We start from the raw sequence: 17498 nt of genomic DNA on the forward strand, positions 1-17498 counted from the left end.
GTTTTGTTGTGGTTTGTTTGTTTGTTTCCTCTTGAGGGTGGGATCTTTTTTCAGCACTGTTGGGGGGGGGTTAACATGAAGTTCTTGCTTAACCTTGTCATTTTCAAAGGTGACTTCCCATCAACTAACTGCTGGTATTCCTCATGGTGCTAATGCTTGCTCTGTAGATAGGCATGTGCACATATGGGGAGTAAAACTTGTGGCAGCATCTGGCTAAGCAGTAAGGAAAGTGCCTGTCCTGCACTGAACATGCTGAACATGCTGGCCTTGGATTTGTGGGGCATGCTCCAAGCAGGTTTGGGGAAGCATTACCTGTGGTCGGGTGGGTCTGGGACAACGTTTGTGCCTTTTGAGCCCTTGGTCCCTGCTGGAGTCTGGCTGTGTGGAGGTGGAGGAGGTCAGTGCTATGTTAGTAATCGCTCACCAGCCACCCCTTTTCCCCAACCCACATGTTCTGGCAGCGTTTTAAAAACGAACTGTAGGACCAAAGGGTGGTGTCCTATCTCCGTCCAACTTGCAGGAGCTCTGTGTGCCTGGGTCAGGGGACAGCTGTCTTCTGTTTTCTGCCCAGCAAAATACTGCAGCCTTATTAGAGAATTGACATCTGGCTGGGACACAATTTGCTCTATTTAAAATAAAAATAAAAATTTAGCTGGCCTGTTTTCCTCTGCCTGCGACTCGTGTGATAAGAGTGTGGTCTGGTTTGTTTTCTGGTGGTATGCTGGTGACCCTGCCCTGCAGACAGGTTGGTCCTGGCAGCACGGTGGGAAAGATGCCCGCTGTTCAAAGGGAGGAAAGCACAGCCCTGTGGAAGTGGGCTGAGGCTTCTCTGCTGCGCACACCCGGGCTCAGGCCGTGAGGCTGGCCACTTCCTTGCTGCACATCAGTTTTTACAGCTGGAGTGGAGACAGGGTAGGCTCCTGACCCAATTTTTTTATTTTATTCTTCTTTTACTTTGTAATCCAATAAAGCAGCATAGAGAGAACTAGTACGTGAAGCTGCTCACTTAGCTGGCTGCTGGGGCGGAGGAGGAGGAGGTGGTTTGCTAATGTTGCCTGTTTTGTTAAGCTTAGCCTGGGCTATCGAGAGAACCTGCAACCTTTTTCGTGGGAGGTGTCAAAGAAGGTGGAGAGGGCTCTGACCCCCCCGGATACTCTCCAGATTAATTACGCCTTTTTGTTTTCCCCATGGTTGCAGAATGGGTGGACTCCCTGGGGCAGCCCCTTCCAATGCGTGACCACCCTCTCCATGAAGAAATTCTTCCTGATACCCAATCTTAACCTCCCTGGTGCCACTTGAGGCCATTTCCTTGCAGTCCCTGTATTGCCACGGGGATGCCCGTATCAGGCCATGATCAGAAGGTGAGGTGGCCAGATCCCTCTCATGCCTACGGCTTGTAGGACAAGTGCTGAGAGTTTGAGCTCCCCTAAGGGATGCAGTTCACACCACAGCCCTGAGGCCCAGCTGGAGCTCTGTGCCCTCATGAAAAGCACAGCTGGTAGGAGCCAGGCTGCCAACAGTGTTGCTGAGAGGACCATCCCCACGTCACTGCCCGTTGTGAGCAAGGGCTGGAAGGGGTGCAGGAGCCTGCAGAGGGGCCTGAAAGCCGCGCGCCTGTCAGCCTCGGCTGAGCGGTGCTGCTGGCCCTGGCCAGGCCAGGCCAGGCCAGCTCCCCCCCCGTTCTGCAGCTGCCCCAGAGCCCGGCGCGTGCTTCCACACCAGCAGCTGCACGGCTCTGCCCATGGGGACATCTCTGTTTGCTCTGCAGGCACGTGGAGAGGAAGGCCCGAGGGGCTGAGATGCGGAGGGAGGGCAGGAGCCAGGCGCAGAGCCTGATGTGCTTACTGCATGGCGTGAAGTAGCGTGTGGACCAGGGATCCTGGTGACTGCTGGGGCTGCTGGTGCGGCTTCCTAGCCTGGCACGCACGTGCAGCCACCCAAAAACACTGCTGGTTGCCAGAAGAAGCACAAAACGTTGCTTTCTGGTTTAGCAGCCCGTTCTTCCTGCCTTCCCCTGGCCTGACGTAACCCTCAAAGATCTCTTTGGTTTCGTTATTTCTCATGCAGCCGCAGCCCTGGGGAGAGCTGGGCACTGGCAGCGTGCTGCCATCTTCTAGCACCAAACGTCGCCCTCAGCCCTCCGGCCTGGTGGCAAGGACGTGTGGCCGCACCATGGTGCCCGCCGGGGTCGCTGCCTCTCGCAGCACCCTCTGCTGAGCTTTCTGCTCCCGGCAGGGCTGGGTGCCATGGTGCCGTGGGCCTGGGGTCCTCAGGGTTAGAGGTGGCTGCGGTGCGGGATAACAGCGTGTCGGGACCTCTCTGTAACCTGTGGGCACTCGGGTTCCCTGCCGATAGCAGGGAGCAGAGCTGCGGGAGGTGTGGGGCAGACCCGATAGCAGGGAGCAGAGCTGCGGGAGGTGTGGGGCAGACCCGATAGCAGGGAGCAGAGCTGCGGGAGGTGTGGGGCAGACCCGATAGCAGGGAGCAGAGCTGCGGGAGGTGTGGGGCAGACCCGATAGCAGGGAGCAGAGCTGCGGGAGGTGTGGGGCAGACCCGTGCCAGGCCATGCACACAGGCTGGAAACTTGCCTGGGGCAGGGTAATTATGGGAGGCGGCAGTTTTTGTGCGGTTTGTGTGCACCGACTTGCTAAACAGTCTTGTGATTAGTATCTTATTTAAGAGGATTTTAGGACATGTGTTGTAGTTACTCCTAGTTTCTTGTAGAAATAGGGGAGAGGTTAGAAAAATGAACTCTGAAAAGGCTTTTTTATTTTCCTGGCTAAGGCTCTGCGTAGTCGCTTGTTGCTGCAGGTGTGCAATGTGTGTCCTGGCTGCCCACTGTGGTCCCAGGTCCAGCAGTCTGGATGACCGATGTGGCTGTCTCACATTGCATCCTTAATTTCTTTCCTAGGCCAGAAAACTCAGCTAGAGGTGAGATGTGGGCATGAAGAACTGCATGCACAGCTTGGATGTGGCAGCAGCTCGCCCGGACCTCACCTGGCCACCCCGCTGTGACTGGAAGGGTTTCGCAAAAGCTGCTGTGGACAGTGAAGGAACCTGGAGATGAAGGTAATGGCCATGTTTCTCTTCTCTTCCCTGTGCCTCTTTTTGCTTTTGCAGGCCTAGCAGCAAGAGCATGGCTGCTGTCAGCGTGATAAGGGCACGTACATACAAAGGCATTGCTGTCTGTAGAGGGGCTGTCTTGAGTTGCACGTGAAGTTGGGAGGGGTGTGAAGAGAACTGGGAGGGCTCTCTGCTCTTCTGCTTGCACCTCTCCTATACTTTTTGCAAAGCAAAAAATGTTTATTCTGCTTCTTGGTGGAGCTCTTGTAAATGTTGATACGTACTGGCTAAGCTCCAGAGATAAATGCCTAAGATGCAGTTGCATTCTGACTTGCATAAAACTAATATAAGATGTGTGCTGGGGCTCACTTTGGTTAGGGCTTTCCCCAGAAACCCTTTGGGGATATTGCTGGTGGTGCTGGGTTAGAGTAATTAGCTGGATGGGTTCACAGCCGACCTCTGCTCAACACGCCTGGAGATCTCCATGCTTTCACTGGTGGTGCCCCTACTTTTTTGCCCTCTCCATCTCTCTTCCCTGCTGACATGCTGTCCCTTATCACAGCACTGCAAGCATTCATTAGCTGTCTCCCTGGATGATTAGCTAGTCTGAAAGATCTGTGCTGCCTATGGAATATTCCTAGCGCTCTGTGCTTTAGTGTGGGGCCAGATTAGTCTAATAAATGTGTGAATGGGCTACCCTTCGGTGCACAGTTCAGTGCTTTGTCATGCTCCTCATTTAACACCACCTTCTCTGCACACGGGAGACCAACGGAAAGCAAACTCAGTAGGGGAGATTTTTAGAGGTGATTGCAAGTAGTGGTTTTGGACTTACGCCCATTTTCATGTGTGAAGAGGGTTTGAGAGGATTTCATTGTACAGTTGCTTTTTTTAATCCTTAACTTCCTGGCATCAGGAATGCCAGGCAGTGGTGGCCTCTGTCCCTTCCCCATTTCCTCCACCGCTGGAAACATGGTAGTCTTCCCTCCTCTGCTTAAAACCTGAATCTTTAATATGGAAAATGCACCCCCCTCTCTTCCCTTCTGGCCAGGGAACACTTCCCAGTGTTGTATTACCTTTAGCATTGCAAACTGGAGAGCCCCGGCTGTGGCGGTGCGGCTCAGCAGCCCACCTGCCTGGGGGCTGAGGGCAGGGAGCAGCCGCTGCTGAAGTGTGTCAAGACCCAGGGGTACAGGACCCGGCCAGCACCAGCAGGAGTGGGAATGCGCTGCTGGAAACAGGTGAGTGGAAGAGAGGAGAGGCACGGCACGTTGCCTTGGACATCCTTGGCAGCTGTTTTTTTCCTGGGGAAAGAAGGAAACTGAGCCAGAGACGGCTTCTGGTGAGACAGGACTTCGGTGTAGAATAGAGGATCAAGCAGGTCAGCCATGGAGTGCTGCCTATGTAAAAACTTATTTATTTGTGTGTGTGTGTGTGTGGAAACAAGGGGTTTTGTTTCTGTTTTCTTGTTCTTTTATGAGAATACTCTGCTCACCAGGCAAAGAAGTGACTCATGGTGTGACCTTGGGCTTGCTGCTGAGACAGCAGGATCCTGGAGTGCTGTGTAACTTGCAGGAATGGGACTCATACTCCCTGGGAAGGTGTGGCAGCACGGAGCAGCTCTGTGTGCCCATGTGAAGTGTAAGTTTGCACCAGCAAGTGTTACTTTAGCCTCGGTTGGATGCTAGTCTTTAGGACAGCAGAAATCTAAGGCCAAGCTGACCTCTCAAGCACAACTTTTGCTTTTAATTCAGAGATATTCATTCTCTTAACTTACTTTGGTAGGACAAAGTCTTTATCTCCTTTTGAAGTGAGGAGAAGTCGGTCTGTTGGGCAGTCACACCCAATCGCCTTTTACTAAATGAGGTTTTGCATGAGGCAGCCTGGTTAGGCCTGGTTTGTAGTATGGAAAGGTTGCTGGTGGAATTCCACCAAATGTATCAGCGATATATTTGGTCTGCAGTATCTTTACCTCTCAGTCTGCACAACCCCCTCGTCAGCAATTACACTGTGTTCAGTGCGTCAGTATCTGAAATGGAAAATGCCCATTTCTCTTTCCTCCTTCTGGCTCATTGGAAATGGGAAGTTAAAACAAAAGCACGCCTTACCCCTCTGCTCCCTGGGCCCCTTGCTGCCAGGACCCCGCTCCTCCAGGCAGCAGCTGGCGGGGAACAGAGCCCTGCATGCTGCTGGGAACCGTGTCCCCGTGGTACCTGGGGCCTGGGTGGCAGACAGGAGGAGCACAGCCACACACAAGGATGACCGGAGGCTCAGTGCGCTGCCTCTTCTTCCGCAGCAGTTCTGCAGCGTGGGTGTCCAGGCTGGTCGCGCACACTCAGCACCATCTTGGAGCCGGTACTAAAATACAGTTTCCTCTAAAGGGGATGCGTAAAGTATTATGCAAGATAACAGAGTAATTAGGTGTTGTGTAAGATAATGGAGTAATTAATTCTGAACACTTGATTCTGAAGCGGAGTGCCAGCCCATCTGGGTGGTTTTCCTTTAGGATGGCTCCACCGTTGCTATCGGTTTTGGGCAGCTTTCTGGATCGGGAGTTGGTCGTTTGTGCTTGTGGCTCTGGGTCTCCTGGTTCCAGCCTTCGTCTGCCTATTCAAGGCTTCTGCTGGCTTATGTTCATAAGGTCCATGCCACAGTCCCAGGCTTATTCACTTCTGTGTACATTGTTCTGGAGTCACTGGTGTTGGTTAACACTATACAATACTAGGGTTTAAAAGAATGCTTGTATACATACCTATGTGTAAATATATCTGTGGGTGTTCATATTTGATTTTACAGGTGTGCGTGTGTGTATATATTTGTGTTCTTAATGACAAGTGGTTGTGAAGCTGTACATATGTAAGCAGGATGGTGCTCTTGGCTTGGGTTAGGGTTGTACACTGTTCCAGTCAAGGCAAGCGGGTGGCTTGCTCACCTTCCTTTCAGGTGTACAGATGCAGTTGCTGGAGCTACTTCTGTTGCCAGCTGCTGGTGCAGAGGATGACCAGCTCAGGCATTGCTTCTGATGGGAAGCTTCTGTAGGAGTCATACGTTGGCTCTGAAACTCACAGCATCTTGGTGAGCAGAGGACAGGAGCCCAGAACAGTCACTGCACGCTGGGGGGCTGGAGAGATGGGAGGAAAGATGACAAAAACAAACAAACAAACAAAAACAGATAAGAGAAGGACTTTCAAAAAGGAAGGTTAATGGAGAGGAGGAGGAGCTGTGGAGATGGACGTGAGGATCCCACTGAGGCAGGAGGTGACTGCACACCACTTCACCCTGGGAAAGGCCACGGAAATTTGAGCATCCCCTTGTGCAGAGCCAGTGCCAAAAGGATAGTGAAGGGCCTTAGGAAAGGTTTCCCAGGAAGAAGAGGAGTGCTGGAGATGCAGGCACAGTAGGAAAGCTGCTGGTTCCACACAGGTTACGTATGGCAGAAGCAGCTGTGTGGTGGGAGCTCCTTCACCAGCACTGCACTGGTTTGGGGAGGGCCTCCCAACTGCTGTCAGGAGCAGCTCTGGCAGCTGTTGTGCATTCTCAGTCTCTTAAAAATAGCTCCCTTATAAACAGCGGCAGCCAGAGAAGTGGTTTCGTTAAGTGTAAACCACCAGCGCCTCTGTGCTTGTTGCTCGAGCAAGTGTTTGATCAGATTGTGCTGAACGCTGTACTTTAATCTCCTGAAAACAGTAGAGCCCTCGCAGAGTCAAAGGGTTCAGGCGACCCAGCGCCTTGAGGTAAGCGTGTGGGGAGCTCCGTCCAGCTTCCTTTCTCTTACCTACATCATCGCCTCTTTTGGCTGCAACCTGCAGAGATCTCCACGAGTCCTTCTCACCTCTTGCTCAGATAGTCTGCTGTGAGCGAGCCAGCTGAGAACAGATATGAAAATCCAGGAGCAGCTGTAGTCTGAAGAAAGCCAGCCTGGTCCGCCGAAGGTTGCTTTGCAGCTCATGTGTGTGAGTACTGCGTGGTCTCCAAGCAGACCCCCCCAGGGACGTGAGGTTTTGGAGCAGCTGAGGAAGGAGCACCACATTGTGTTGGCTTTGCCTCTTGTGCTGGTGTTTGGGAGCTCTGGTAGTTGGTGAGCTTTTAAAGCCCTCTCAGAAAGGGCATGCGAGGTTAGCCGCGAGTGTTCTCATTGCTGCAGCACGGGTGCTCCACCATGTTTGAGATCTACTACAGGTAAAGCCTTACAGAGGTGTAGGCTTTTTTAGAGGTGCAGCTTAGGCTTTATATGTGACCCAGGGTGAGAGGAATGTAAAAGCTGGAGCGGGCTTATCATCTTGATTCCTGTACTTTGTGGAAAAAAATGAAAATTATTGTTCTTAACAGACTTCAGAGAATATTCTTAAAACTATTGCTTTTGTTTCACTAGTGATTTCTATGTTTAGTACTTAAGGAGGAAGAATTTAGAGAAGATGACTTGTAGAAGTAATTTCACTTACTTACATAAAACTGCGGCCTCTATGCATGTTGGACAGCTTTCTGAAAAGCTTTTATTTCAGTTACATCAATTTCTTACTGCATCCTGAATGCATTATTTCCTAATTCAAAAATAGGAGGGGGATATAAGAACATAAATACGTGAGTGTATGTATTTGTAATACGTCCTGTTCAGGTGGACAAAAGGCTTGACACGAGCCAGCTGTGTGCACTTACAGCCCAGAAGGGCACCTGTGTCCTGGGCTGCATCGAAAGAGGAGTGACCAGCAGCTGGAGGGAGGGGATTGTCCCCCTCTGCTCTGCCCTGGTGAGGCCCCACCTGGAGCACTGCATCCAGGTTTGGGGTCCCCAGCACGAGAAGGGTGTGGACCTGTTAGAGCGGGTCCAGAGGAGGGCCACAAAGATGATCAAAGGGCTGGAGCATCTCTCCCGTGAAGAAAGGCTGAGAGAGCTGGGGCTGTTCAGCCTACAGAAGAGAAGGCTCTGCGGTGACCTCGTTGCAACCTTTCAGTACTTAGGGGGAACTTACAGAAAGGATGGAGAGGGACTCTTTACTCATGTAGATAATGATAGGGCAAAGGGGAATGGTCTTAAACTAAAAGAAGATAGATTTAGATTAGAGATTAGGACGAAATTCTTCACTGTAAGGGTGGTGAGGCACTGGCACAGGTTGCCCAGAGAAGCTGTGGATGGCCCATCCCTGGAGGCGTCCAAGGCCATGTTGGATGGGGTCTTGGCCAACCTGATGTAGTGGGTGGCATCCCTGCCTATGGCAGGGGGGTTGGAACTGGGCGATCTTTGGGGTCCCTTCCAACTCAGGCCATTCTGTGATTCTGTATCAGTGGAAGCAGAGGAAACTTAGCTGAATTGACCTCATTCTTGGAGAAGGAAAAAAAAAAAAGACTACTGAAATGCAAATTAATAATCCCAAGATAGTTTGAGAGGACACTGCTAGGCTTTTTTCTGGCTCTTCTTTGCTCTCATATTGGAGTGATGCACCGCCTTCTAAATGAGAGGGGATGAACTAACTGGGATACCTGGGTTTTGGGATTCTCAGCCAGTTTTGCTGAGGGTCTGCTGCTGTGATTACCTGAGGATGGGAAAGACATCTGTGCACTTGCAGGGGAGTGGGATGATGAAGAGATGAACTCAAGTAAAGGATACGGCACAGGCAGATCTGTGCACCTGTATGTTCAGGTTATTATTGTGCTCATGCCCAAACTACAGCAGACTGTGATTAGAGTCAACGTTTGGTTCTCCTCCCTGTGTTGAAAACCAGTCCTGCACCCAGAGATTTGCGAGGAGACCCCAGAATGGCCGCTACTGTGTACCTTCAGATCCCTTTGCAAGCTTGGACGTGTTGTAGTAGAAGCCTGGATCCTGTTCTGAGGAACTGGAGGAGGGAAAATCATGGGAAGGAGAGGGGGGTACACCACTGGGGAGGATTCCCTTATCTGGAGGACTGAGGATAGTGGAGATGAAGAGTCACCTAGATCCAGCTCTCAAGGGACTGTGCTGGCATTCCCAAATAAATCAGGTCCTTTTTCTTTCACTCAGAGTTGTTGCTGAAGGGGAAGGGGCCGTCGTGCCTAGGAAGGTGCTTGGACTGCTCCCCGTGGGCCAGCTCGCAGTGCCTCTTAACCTGGGAGTTACATGACTGCTGGGCATGGAGGTTGCTCGTATAAGCAGCTGCGTTTAGCTCTCTAGGTCTGGTCCTGAATTCCTGCTTTTTCCATGCCTGGTGACTGCCTGTCCTCAACAGGTAAATGGGGATACTGGTTGTCCCTTAAAACTGAGTAAAAGCAGACAGGTTTGTTTAAATAAAATAAATGAGTAACTTTAACCTAAAGCTTGATCTGAGCTAGATCAAAAGTCAGCCTTGTTTAAAGTTTTGTGAACTTTAAGCCCAGTGCTTTCCACTTCGGAGGTTAGGTCTGATGTTAAGCAACAAGAAGGACTTGCCATGTCTCAAATGAATCAGACAGGTGCTGGAGGTGGTGTGAGATCACCCTTCCAGGCTCTAGCACCGTGTGGGATGTTGCTGTGTGCAAGATGACAGCTGTGTGAAAACAGCAGTTCTTGCTTGAAAGCAGCCAGGCGCAGTGTCAAACGCTGCAGACTTCCTGTGAGTCACCTGCCTGCTGCTGGCTGTAGTAGCCTGTCACATACCAGAGCTCAACTGGATTTTGCTTGCGGGTGAAGGAAATCTGAGTTCCTCATCTGCACATAAGCGTAGAAGTCTGTTTCAGAGATAGAGATAATTTTGGCACGTGTGCTTCTCTGTGCAGCCCATCTAGACGTTTTGCTGCAAGAGATAACTGTATGTAGCGTAAGCTGCACGATCTAATCTAAGGGATGAGCTTTGCAGTATTCTGCACGTTCTCTGTGATTTGTGAAAGTTTGGTTCAGCTGAATGTTGAGCATTTGATGCTGACGTTCAGACTCTTTTCTTAAGGATGGTGGAAGCCTCAGTGATGCATTTTGGCCTCCTCTGTTTGGGTTATTGACATGCTTCTTTAAATAATTGCATGGATTTTGTGATTAGGGTTCCTGAATGAGTGATGCATCATGGATTGGATTCACACTGAGGTCCTGGGCATCTGCTGCAGTGTGCTCCTTTGGATCAGGAGTGCACCGCTGAAGTTCGTCTGCTGATCACCTCACGCTTGCTGTGCTCCCGTTCGTTTTGGGAAACAGTTTTGGATTAGGCGGGGCTCGAGTCAAGTGAAACCCAATGAGAAGATTTCCAGGAACAGTCTAACTCCCCACAGATACACTGGTTGCTTGGCTTACTGCAGTTCATGGCCGCAGGACACCAACAGGACTCACAAGGAACACCCTCTCCTACGCTCAGTGCCTCACAGGTGATGTTGTGAGCTTCCCTTCAGGATTCACTCAGCGAAGATGAAGTCAGTCTTGGCAGTGCTGTGAAATGGCTGATCTGAGGACAAAACTGACTGATGCTGCGAGATGTTAACACAGTATTGAAACAGAACCAATTCGTGATGTTATAAAAGGAAAAAATGCAGTACAGATAAGTGTGGATTTCCCTTGGGGCACAAATTGTGAATTAATGCTGTTAGGTGTGTGCTCATCTTGGGGCAAACAACATTCAGGATCATCCAGCTGTTATGGCTAGGAAATTGCTCAATTTTTAGCAGTTATGTTCAGAAAGCACGGTGAGAGTGAGGAGCGAAGTGAGTGTTGTAACTAGTGATGGCAATGCTTGGTGCTTACTGCAGTCCGGGTTCCTTGCATTCCAGTTGAGATTGGCCTTTCCTGAAGCCAGTTTCTTCGCAGAAGAATTAGTCTGGCTTCTTCATGGCCAGGTGGCACCAAAGGGAAGGGAGGAGAGCTGCGTGCTCGTGCTGCCTGCTTCTAGGAGCTGTGTCCTTGTTTAGCTGTGCTGGAGTCACGTTTTTGGCTACATCTTCCCTCAGTACCTCATCCCTCCTCCCAGCGAAGAGGGTGGGCACCTTCCATTTTTCTAGGAAGCTCAGTGAGTTTTAGGTCATAGAAGAGCTTGCAGCCTGCTGAAATGTGTTGTGCTAAAGCCAGTGCCAGAACCGATGCTGTGCAGAGGAGGTAAAATGGCTGCAGCCTCCTTTATCGCTTCAGGGAGCAACCTGTGTTTCTGTTGGATTTAGCTGTCTAAAACTCTTCCTTCATGCCTGCAAGCCACCACCTGGCTGTGATGAAAAACACATTTGTGCTGAGATTTGTTGGTTGTTTCGCTTTTGTTTCTGTTTGTTCAGCAGCCCCGGTCTCCGTTTCGTGCAGCTGGCTCGGCGACATGCCCCGCGCGCTCAGCCTGTCTCCGGCCAGTGGCTGCCACACCGCCTGCCCTCAGGGGCTGCTGCCCACTGCCTGGGCGACTGCGTCTGTCCCCTGGGGCCATGCAGACCCCAGGAAGATGGGCTACTGCCAGGCAGGGCATGGGGAAGCAGGCTGACACCTGGCAGAGCTCGGGAACTGCTGCTGCCGGGGCGGTGACCAAGTCGTTCGTGTCCGCAGGCCCCATGGCGGCAGCTGTGGGGTGGCATGGGGCCTGGTGGAGGCTTGAGGCTTCTGTGAGTTTTCTGGGCTTCGTACCTCTTTTTTCTGCTAGGAGAAAGCAGGCTGATAACAGTTGGAGCAGGAGGTGTTATTAAATAGGCTTGAGAGACACTACAACAGTCTTTATCGCCCTTTTGGCCTCAGTAAACTTTAATTAAACATACTTCAGTATCACAAGGATAGTGTTTTTTTCCCTCCAGCAACTGTGTGAATCCTCCTTAATTAACGTACTGCACTTAGATCACTTTATACCCTGCCCACAAGCACAACGCTCCTTCGCTGGGATGCTGTCATGGTATATAAATGAGGAAATAAAAAGGGGAAATCTCCAGATAGGTGGTACCAGCGGGTGCGCTGCATGGCGCTCTGCTTGCCGCGCGGTGCCGGGCCCCACGTCCCGAGGAGGAGCGGTAATGGCACATAGGCCCGGGAGGCATCTGTGTGTTCCCGCAGAGCATTTGCGGTGCTGGATTCTACAGCTGGGGGCATGGCCACTGGTTTTTGGGTGGACGGTACCCTTGCGTGTGTCTGTTTGTTGGGGGGCGTTGAGGAAAGAAAACTGTGAGGAGATTTGAAGTGAAGCGTTCATCAGGGAAGTTTCAGTAATATTTTCTGTTCTTATAAATACGTATGTGAAGCTTTGAGCAGGAGGAGTGTTTTAAGTTCCTTAAATGCCTTTAAACATATCTAGATGCCCAGATTTATGTTAAATGTTTATATTTCATGAGATTTATAAAATCGAGTCTCAATCAGGCAAGGTCACTTCCCTGGTGACTTTCCTATGGGCTTACTGAAGGTAGATACATTTTAAACAATGTACCAAGAGGTTTATTGACCACTTACCTGCTCAGTAACTCAGACTTGATTTTAACAAACCCATCCGTGAAGTTTGCTTTTTTTGCATGTGGACCAGCTTTCTCTTCCAGGAGGTTGCATGTGCCGAGCAGACTGGGTGTCTGCTCTGCTTTGTGAAAAATGCGCAAAATGCTCAAGTATCACACTTGCAAGAAATGCTCAAGTGTTTATTAAATCTCACAAATACAGATTTAAAGCTGGGTCCATTACAATGCTATCAGCCTGTAATTTATTCTTGAAATAGTAGCTGGGGGTCAAAAACAAGGTAGAGCTGTGCTTGCTGTTGTTCACATCTGAAACCCAGATAGGCCATGAGCTCGCTGTGAGAGGACGTGACTCGCTGACGTGCCTTGGCAAAATGCATGTTTGCCATCTGCTACTGCAAATATTTTGGCTTCTGAGATCCTGGCTGCTGCTTCAACAGTGAACAATATTCAGGATGTTTTTGATATACAGATTCCTACATATCTGTTACGTGGGCTTCTCTCTTACAGCCTGACACTTAACCTGGACATGGGTTTCCCCAGTAGCTTGCACTTAGTGATAGCCGCTTGGTTGGGGCACTTTCAGCCCTCATGTAACCAGCTGGGCCTGCTGATACATGACTGTAAGAGGTATCAGTTTAGCTTGCTTAACACTGGCTAGGGAGAACAAAAGCAGGTGTTACAGGGCTATGGAAAAACATTTTACTATTGTAATGTGGTTTTCCCCTCTTTTGTTTTTGTCAGGGACAAAAGAATTAGTTGTCTGTAATTTTGATCTTCCTGTTTCTATTCCATTATTCAGGTTCCTTGCGTGGGAAGGAACTATTTTGATTTTGAGAATTAATTGAAACTCTTGTTAAATAATTTCTTTTTACAAATTCTCTGAAAATTGCATGTTCTGATGGGCTGTAATGGGTGTCCATTCTAATATTGTTTGCTGTGGCTGCAGTGTGCCTTTTGTTCTCAGCACCTGATACTTTTTGGGGAATACTCTTGCCACCTTTATGTCTCTCTTACATTATAGAATAATGGGTTTCTTAGTGGAAAAAAAAAAAAGATTTATTTTAAACATTGCAAGAAATATTTTGCTTGCCATACAGGGGCTTCTGATTAGTGCTTTCTGAAACCAGTGGCTTCAGAATCGCCATTTCATTTCTGTGCTCCAGTGAGGTTGGTGTGGCGGAGTGCTGTGGTGGGTGCTAGCTCTGTGCATGAAAAGAAGAACCAAAGCTGAGTATTGCTGCTGGGCCAAACTGACAGGCAGTGGATGTGCAGTTCTGCAAGTTTATTCCAATCTCTTAGTTGGCATTGAACTAGGTTCTTTTCTGAGCAAGTTGTAAAGAGTGATTGCATTGTCCTTGAAGAGATGGAAAGATATCATGCCCACCTGCAAAAGGCAGGCGTCACAGAAATATTATCCTGAGGGGCTCTGGCTGGCACAAAATGTGTTTATTGTCCTGGGGCCATGGAATACTGGTTAGGTGTCTTGGTGTGCGAAGATATTTGCAGAGGCAATAAGTGATGACCTGCCACATGCTGCTATTTTAACATAAAGAGTTGCTGCCCTCTCATTTTGAAAGATAAACACCCTGGAGAAACACATTACTGGAGAAGAGGGTAGAAAATGAGGAAGTAATTTGTTTGATCTGAAGTCATAATATGAAGTAAATAGTCCTAAATGAGTGCTCACACCCTAATTTTTATAGCTCAGGAATTTTTACTGTTGGCTCCAGTGTGGCAATCATTATGATAAAGCTTAAAAAATAAATTTAAATAAGATAATTTAATTAGAATAAATTTAATTAATTAAAAATATTTTTTAGATGATGAAAACCTCACTAGTAAAGTCATGATACTAGTGGGACACAGGTATGAGAGAAGCGGTGCTTTTGGGAATCAGTACTATACATGCATGGTATAATGTTTTTTCTCTTTTGTTCTTCAGTTTGAACATGAAACAGGCAATTTTAGAAATTGAAAAGCTTGTTACCAGCAATGTTCTCCAGAACTCTTACTACAGAGTGAGGCTTTTCTGCTGGAGAAGTCTTAAATGGCAGTGCTGCTTGCAATAGACTTTCATGGGTATGTGCTCATCATGAGATGACTTCTGTTTTACACTGACCTCTGAAAACTTCCCCCCGCCTGCAGCGAGCATTGCCAGTACTTCCAGGTCCTTGAAAGTGATTCCCCATCAGGAGAGCGGGGGAGCTCTGGCAGTATGGCCCCCCATCTGAGCAGGGACATGCTGCCAGAGCACTGCTTCACCCGTGGGCACGTGGGCCCTGGGGCTGATACCAGAGCCTCCTGGGCTGATACTGACCCTGTGGCTGAGCCATTTCGAGTATTATTCTCCTACACACAGCAGGGCCAGGGACTGTTACTGCAGGTCCGGGGCAAAGGGTTGTGCTTGCGGCTTTGCAGAAGGAGAGGATAGGCTTTTTGGTGTTAACTGTTTTCCTTACAGCACGGGAATGAAAGTGGCAATGTGATGCACTTGTCAGAGCTGAAGATCCTCCCTCTGCACGTGCTGGGGTCCCAGAAGGGGCAAGGGGACTGTCCCCTGTCCCTTGTACTGTCACTAGCCATTACGTTGGCGTAGCCGTACTGTACAGCTGTGCTAACTCCTTCCTTCCTCTCTTGGTACTTCAGGACTGAAGACAGCCCCTGTACACACATGCTCTGGAAGCGTGATAGCAGCAGGGCTCCCATCTCCGGAGGCTGCACCCCAGTGCTGCGGGGCACACCGCTCCTGTTATGAGGAAAAAACCCCAAGGAACTGCTTAGAAGTAAGTCTTCTCTGTTCATCTAATTGAAATCCATGCAGCTGAATTAACAGGCCAGGCTACACTGAGTGTTAGAGGGATCTTCTGAAGCCCAGCTCTGCAGGGACAGACCTTTAGCTTTAATAAATGTGTTATTGGCTCTCACCTGATGTACTATGTCTGTGAAAAGTACAGTTTCTTCCACTGCAAAATGGCACAATCATAGTTTGTTTACAGCTATAAAGGTTCTTGATAATTCTTCCTTTTTTTTTCTTCTTTTTTTTTTTCCCCAGGACAGTAATAGGAATTTTTTTTTCCTCTTCAGTTTCCCTGGGAATGTCACTTTATTTTGAATGGAGGGATTCGTGCTCTGCAACTCTGTGTCTTCCCCCTTCAGGTATCCTCTTCTTTTTACACACTTCGATGTGAGCTCATGCTGCTGGCCACTGCTCCTTCACAGGCTCCTTGCAGAGGCTGCTAGGTGGAGGGAAGGCACAGTACTGAGAATTTACAGAAAGTGAACACAAGCTGAAAGGTGTAGTTGCAGTGTAAAATATTCTCGTGGGGGGGCAAGAAAACACTCAGAAAACCTCTCGCAAGAGCTGGGAAATAAAGTTTTACTGCTTTGTATTCAATTATGGTAGAGCTGTGGGTACAGATGGAAATAAGCCATGCATAAGTGAACGAAATCTGGAAAGTTAAATGTTGTATGTTGAAGTATGAAATGGTTATCACATTATCCAAAAAAGGCTGAGGAACAACTAGTTAAAGTATAAGGTTTTTGCATGTACTTCAGAGGCAAGAAAACTGCTGGCGAATGATACCGGTATATAAACGGAGGTAGCAAAGAAAAGCATGGTAGGGCAGGTGATGTTCCCTGCTTGTCCCATCCCCAGAGGCCACACCTCTGGAACTGTCTTTTAAATTGAAGGTGTTATTTGACATGGCTGCTGAATACTTTGGAAACAACTTGTCTGCACCAGCAGTTCTAAGGAGCTGAAATGTGGAAATCCTGAGTTCCAGCAGTGTGGAGCCTGTTCACCTGGGTCCCTGGCCCAGAAAAATGGGAGGTAACAAACAGGATGCTATATTTTAAAGGGACTGTGGTGAGATCCATTGCTTCAGACCAGTAAACAAATTCAAAAAAAAAAAAAAAAGTTGGCAGCTCTAACATGTTCTTACATATTCAATGGAGAAGTCTCATCCTCCGTTTGCAGAAGAAGATGTTTCAAATCTATTTGCCTCTTTCCTCTTTTTTCATTTTAAATTTGCAAGCCTGTAGAGAGGGAAGGGAACTTGAATTTTCAAGTTCCTGGTGAGATTGCTCACCGAGAGCCTCAGAAAAAACCTAAGCTGTTAAGGGATAAGAAAGTTCCTGTCCTGGATTAGTAACTGCTTGGTGGGTAGGAAGCCAAGTGGTCGGATTTCACAGCACCACAGGATTCGCTCCAAGATCTCCGCTGTTCAACAGCAATAAATGATCCGAAGAGAAGAGGAACAGCAAGGTTGTAAGCGCGGCTTGCTTTGTCCTCAGAGGACTGCTGAGACCAGAGGAAAAACCGGGAAGCTTCAGAGCGAGCTGGAGATCCCAGGTGACAGGGTAGTACAGTAGCAAGGGATGCCTGTGGTAGCAGAGGTGCAATAGATCTCCTTGGGTTTATTCTGTTCCTGCCCTCTCTGTGATGGGGACAGCTCTCGGAGTCAGTCCTGCTTGTAACATACTGTGAACTCCTCGCGGACAGCGCAGAGCTTGGGGCTTAGAGACCAGCCATAAAGGAAACAGAAGTGGAGGGAGTTGTGGAAGGAGAAAAAAGCAGCCCGGCTGTGGGGCCACATGGCCTGAGCTGAGCGTGCCTGTCCCCTGGGCCTGTGCCCAAGGGCATCGGTGCCATGCAGGGGGTGCTGAGGGATGGGGGACGGCCAGAGGTATGGGGAGGCTGCTGTGCAAGGGGAGAGTGAGTCAGGCAGGGTGCAGCTTGGAAGAGTGCCGAGTGGAAAAAGGAGGGAGTTGAGAGGCACGTGGCCATGGATGAAGGCAGAAGGGGTGTTGGGGTGCAGTCGGGTTGGCTGCTCTGAGCCGGAGAGAAGAGGGGATGTCTCTGCAGAGAGCACCGCTGCAGGCTGCATCACCCCCGGCTGTTCTGCACGCAGGAGGGGGCTCAAGAAGCAGGCAAACAAATGTGCGGAGGGTGGGCGTTAGTACAGCCGACGATACAGCTGCAACCCTAAACATTTTTGGAAGCTGGGTGTATTTCTGGGAGAGAAGTATATTCACGTGTTTGCCCATAGTTGCATGGTTTCCGTATATATCTGCTTCTGGTCACTGTAAAAAACAGGTGAG

At 49.3% G+C, this 17498-nt stretch overlaps 1 protein-coding gene across 13 annotated transcripts in view; it reads left to right on the forward strand.

Moving 5' to 3' along the window:
- Nucleotides 1-17498, forward strand: part of ST6GAL1 (ST6 beta-galactoside alpha-2,6-sialyltransferase 1) — a 47167-nt gene that overhangs the window by 12631 nt on the left and 17038 nt on the right. For 4 of the 13 annotated variants that reach the window (XM_080605148.1, XM_080605142.1, XM_080605151.1 and 1 more), the window contains exons 2-4: nt 2912-3069; nt 15045-15181; nt 15451-15554. The gene's annotated coding sequence lies outside the window, so the exon portion shown is untranslated. Of the gene's footprint in view, nt 1-2074; nt 2377-2540; nt 2599-2911; nt 3070-6765; nt 7014-14340; nt 14478-15044; nt 15182-15450; nt 15555-17498 lie in introns of those variants that run through there. The other 9 variants (XM_080605147.1, XM_080605153.1, XM_080605152.1 and 6 more) reach the window with 8 other exon arrangements.

This window comes from Anser brachyrhynchus (genome assembly GCF_964034855.1).
Source record: "Anser brachyrhynchus genome assembly, chromosome: 9".
NCBI classification, from domain to species: Eukaryota; Metazoa; Chordata; class Aves; order Anseriformes; family Anatidae; genus Anser; species Anser brachyrhynchus.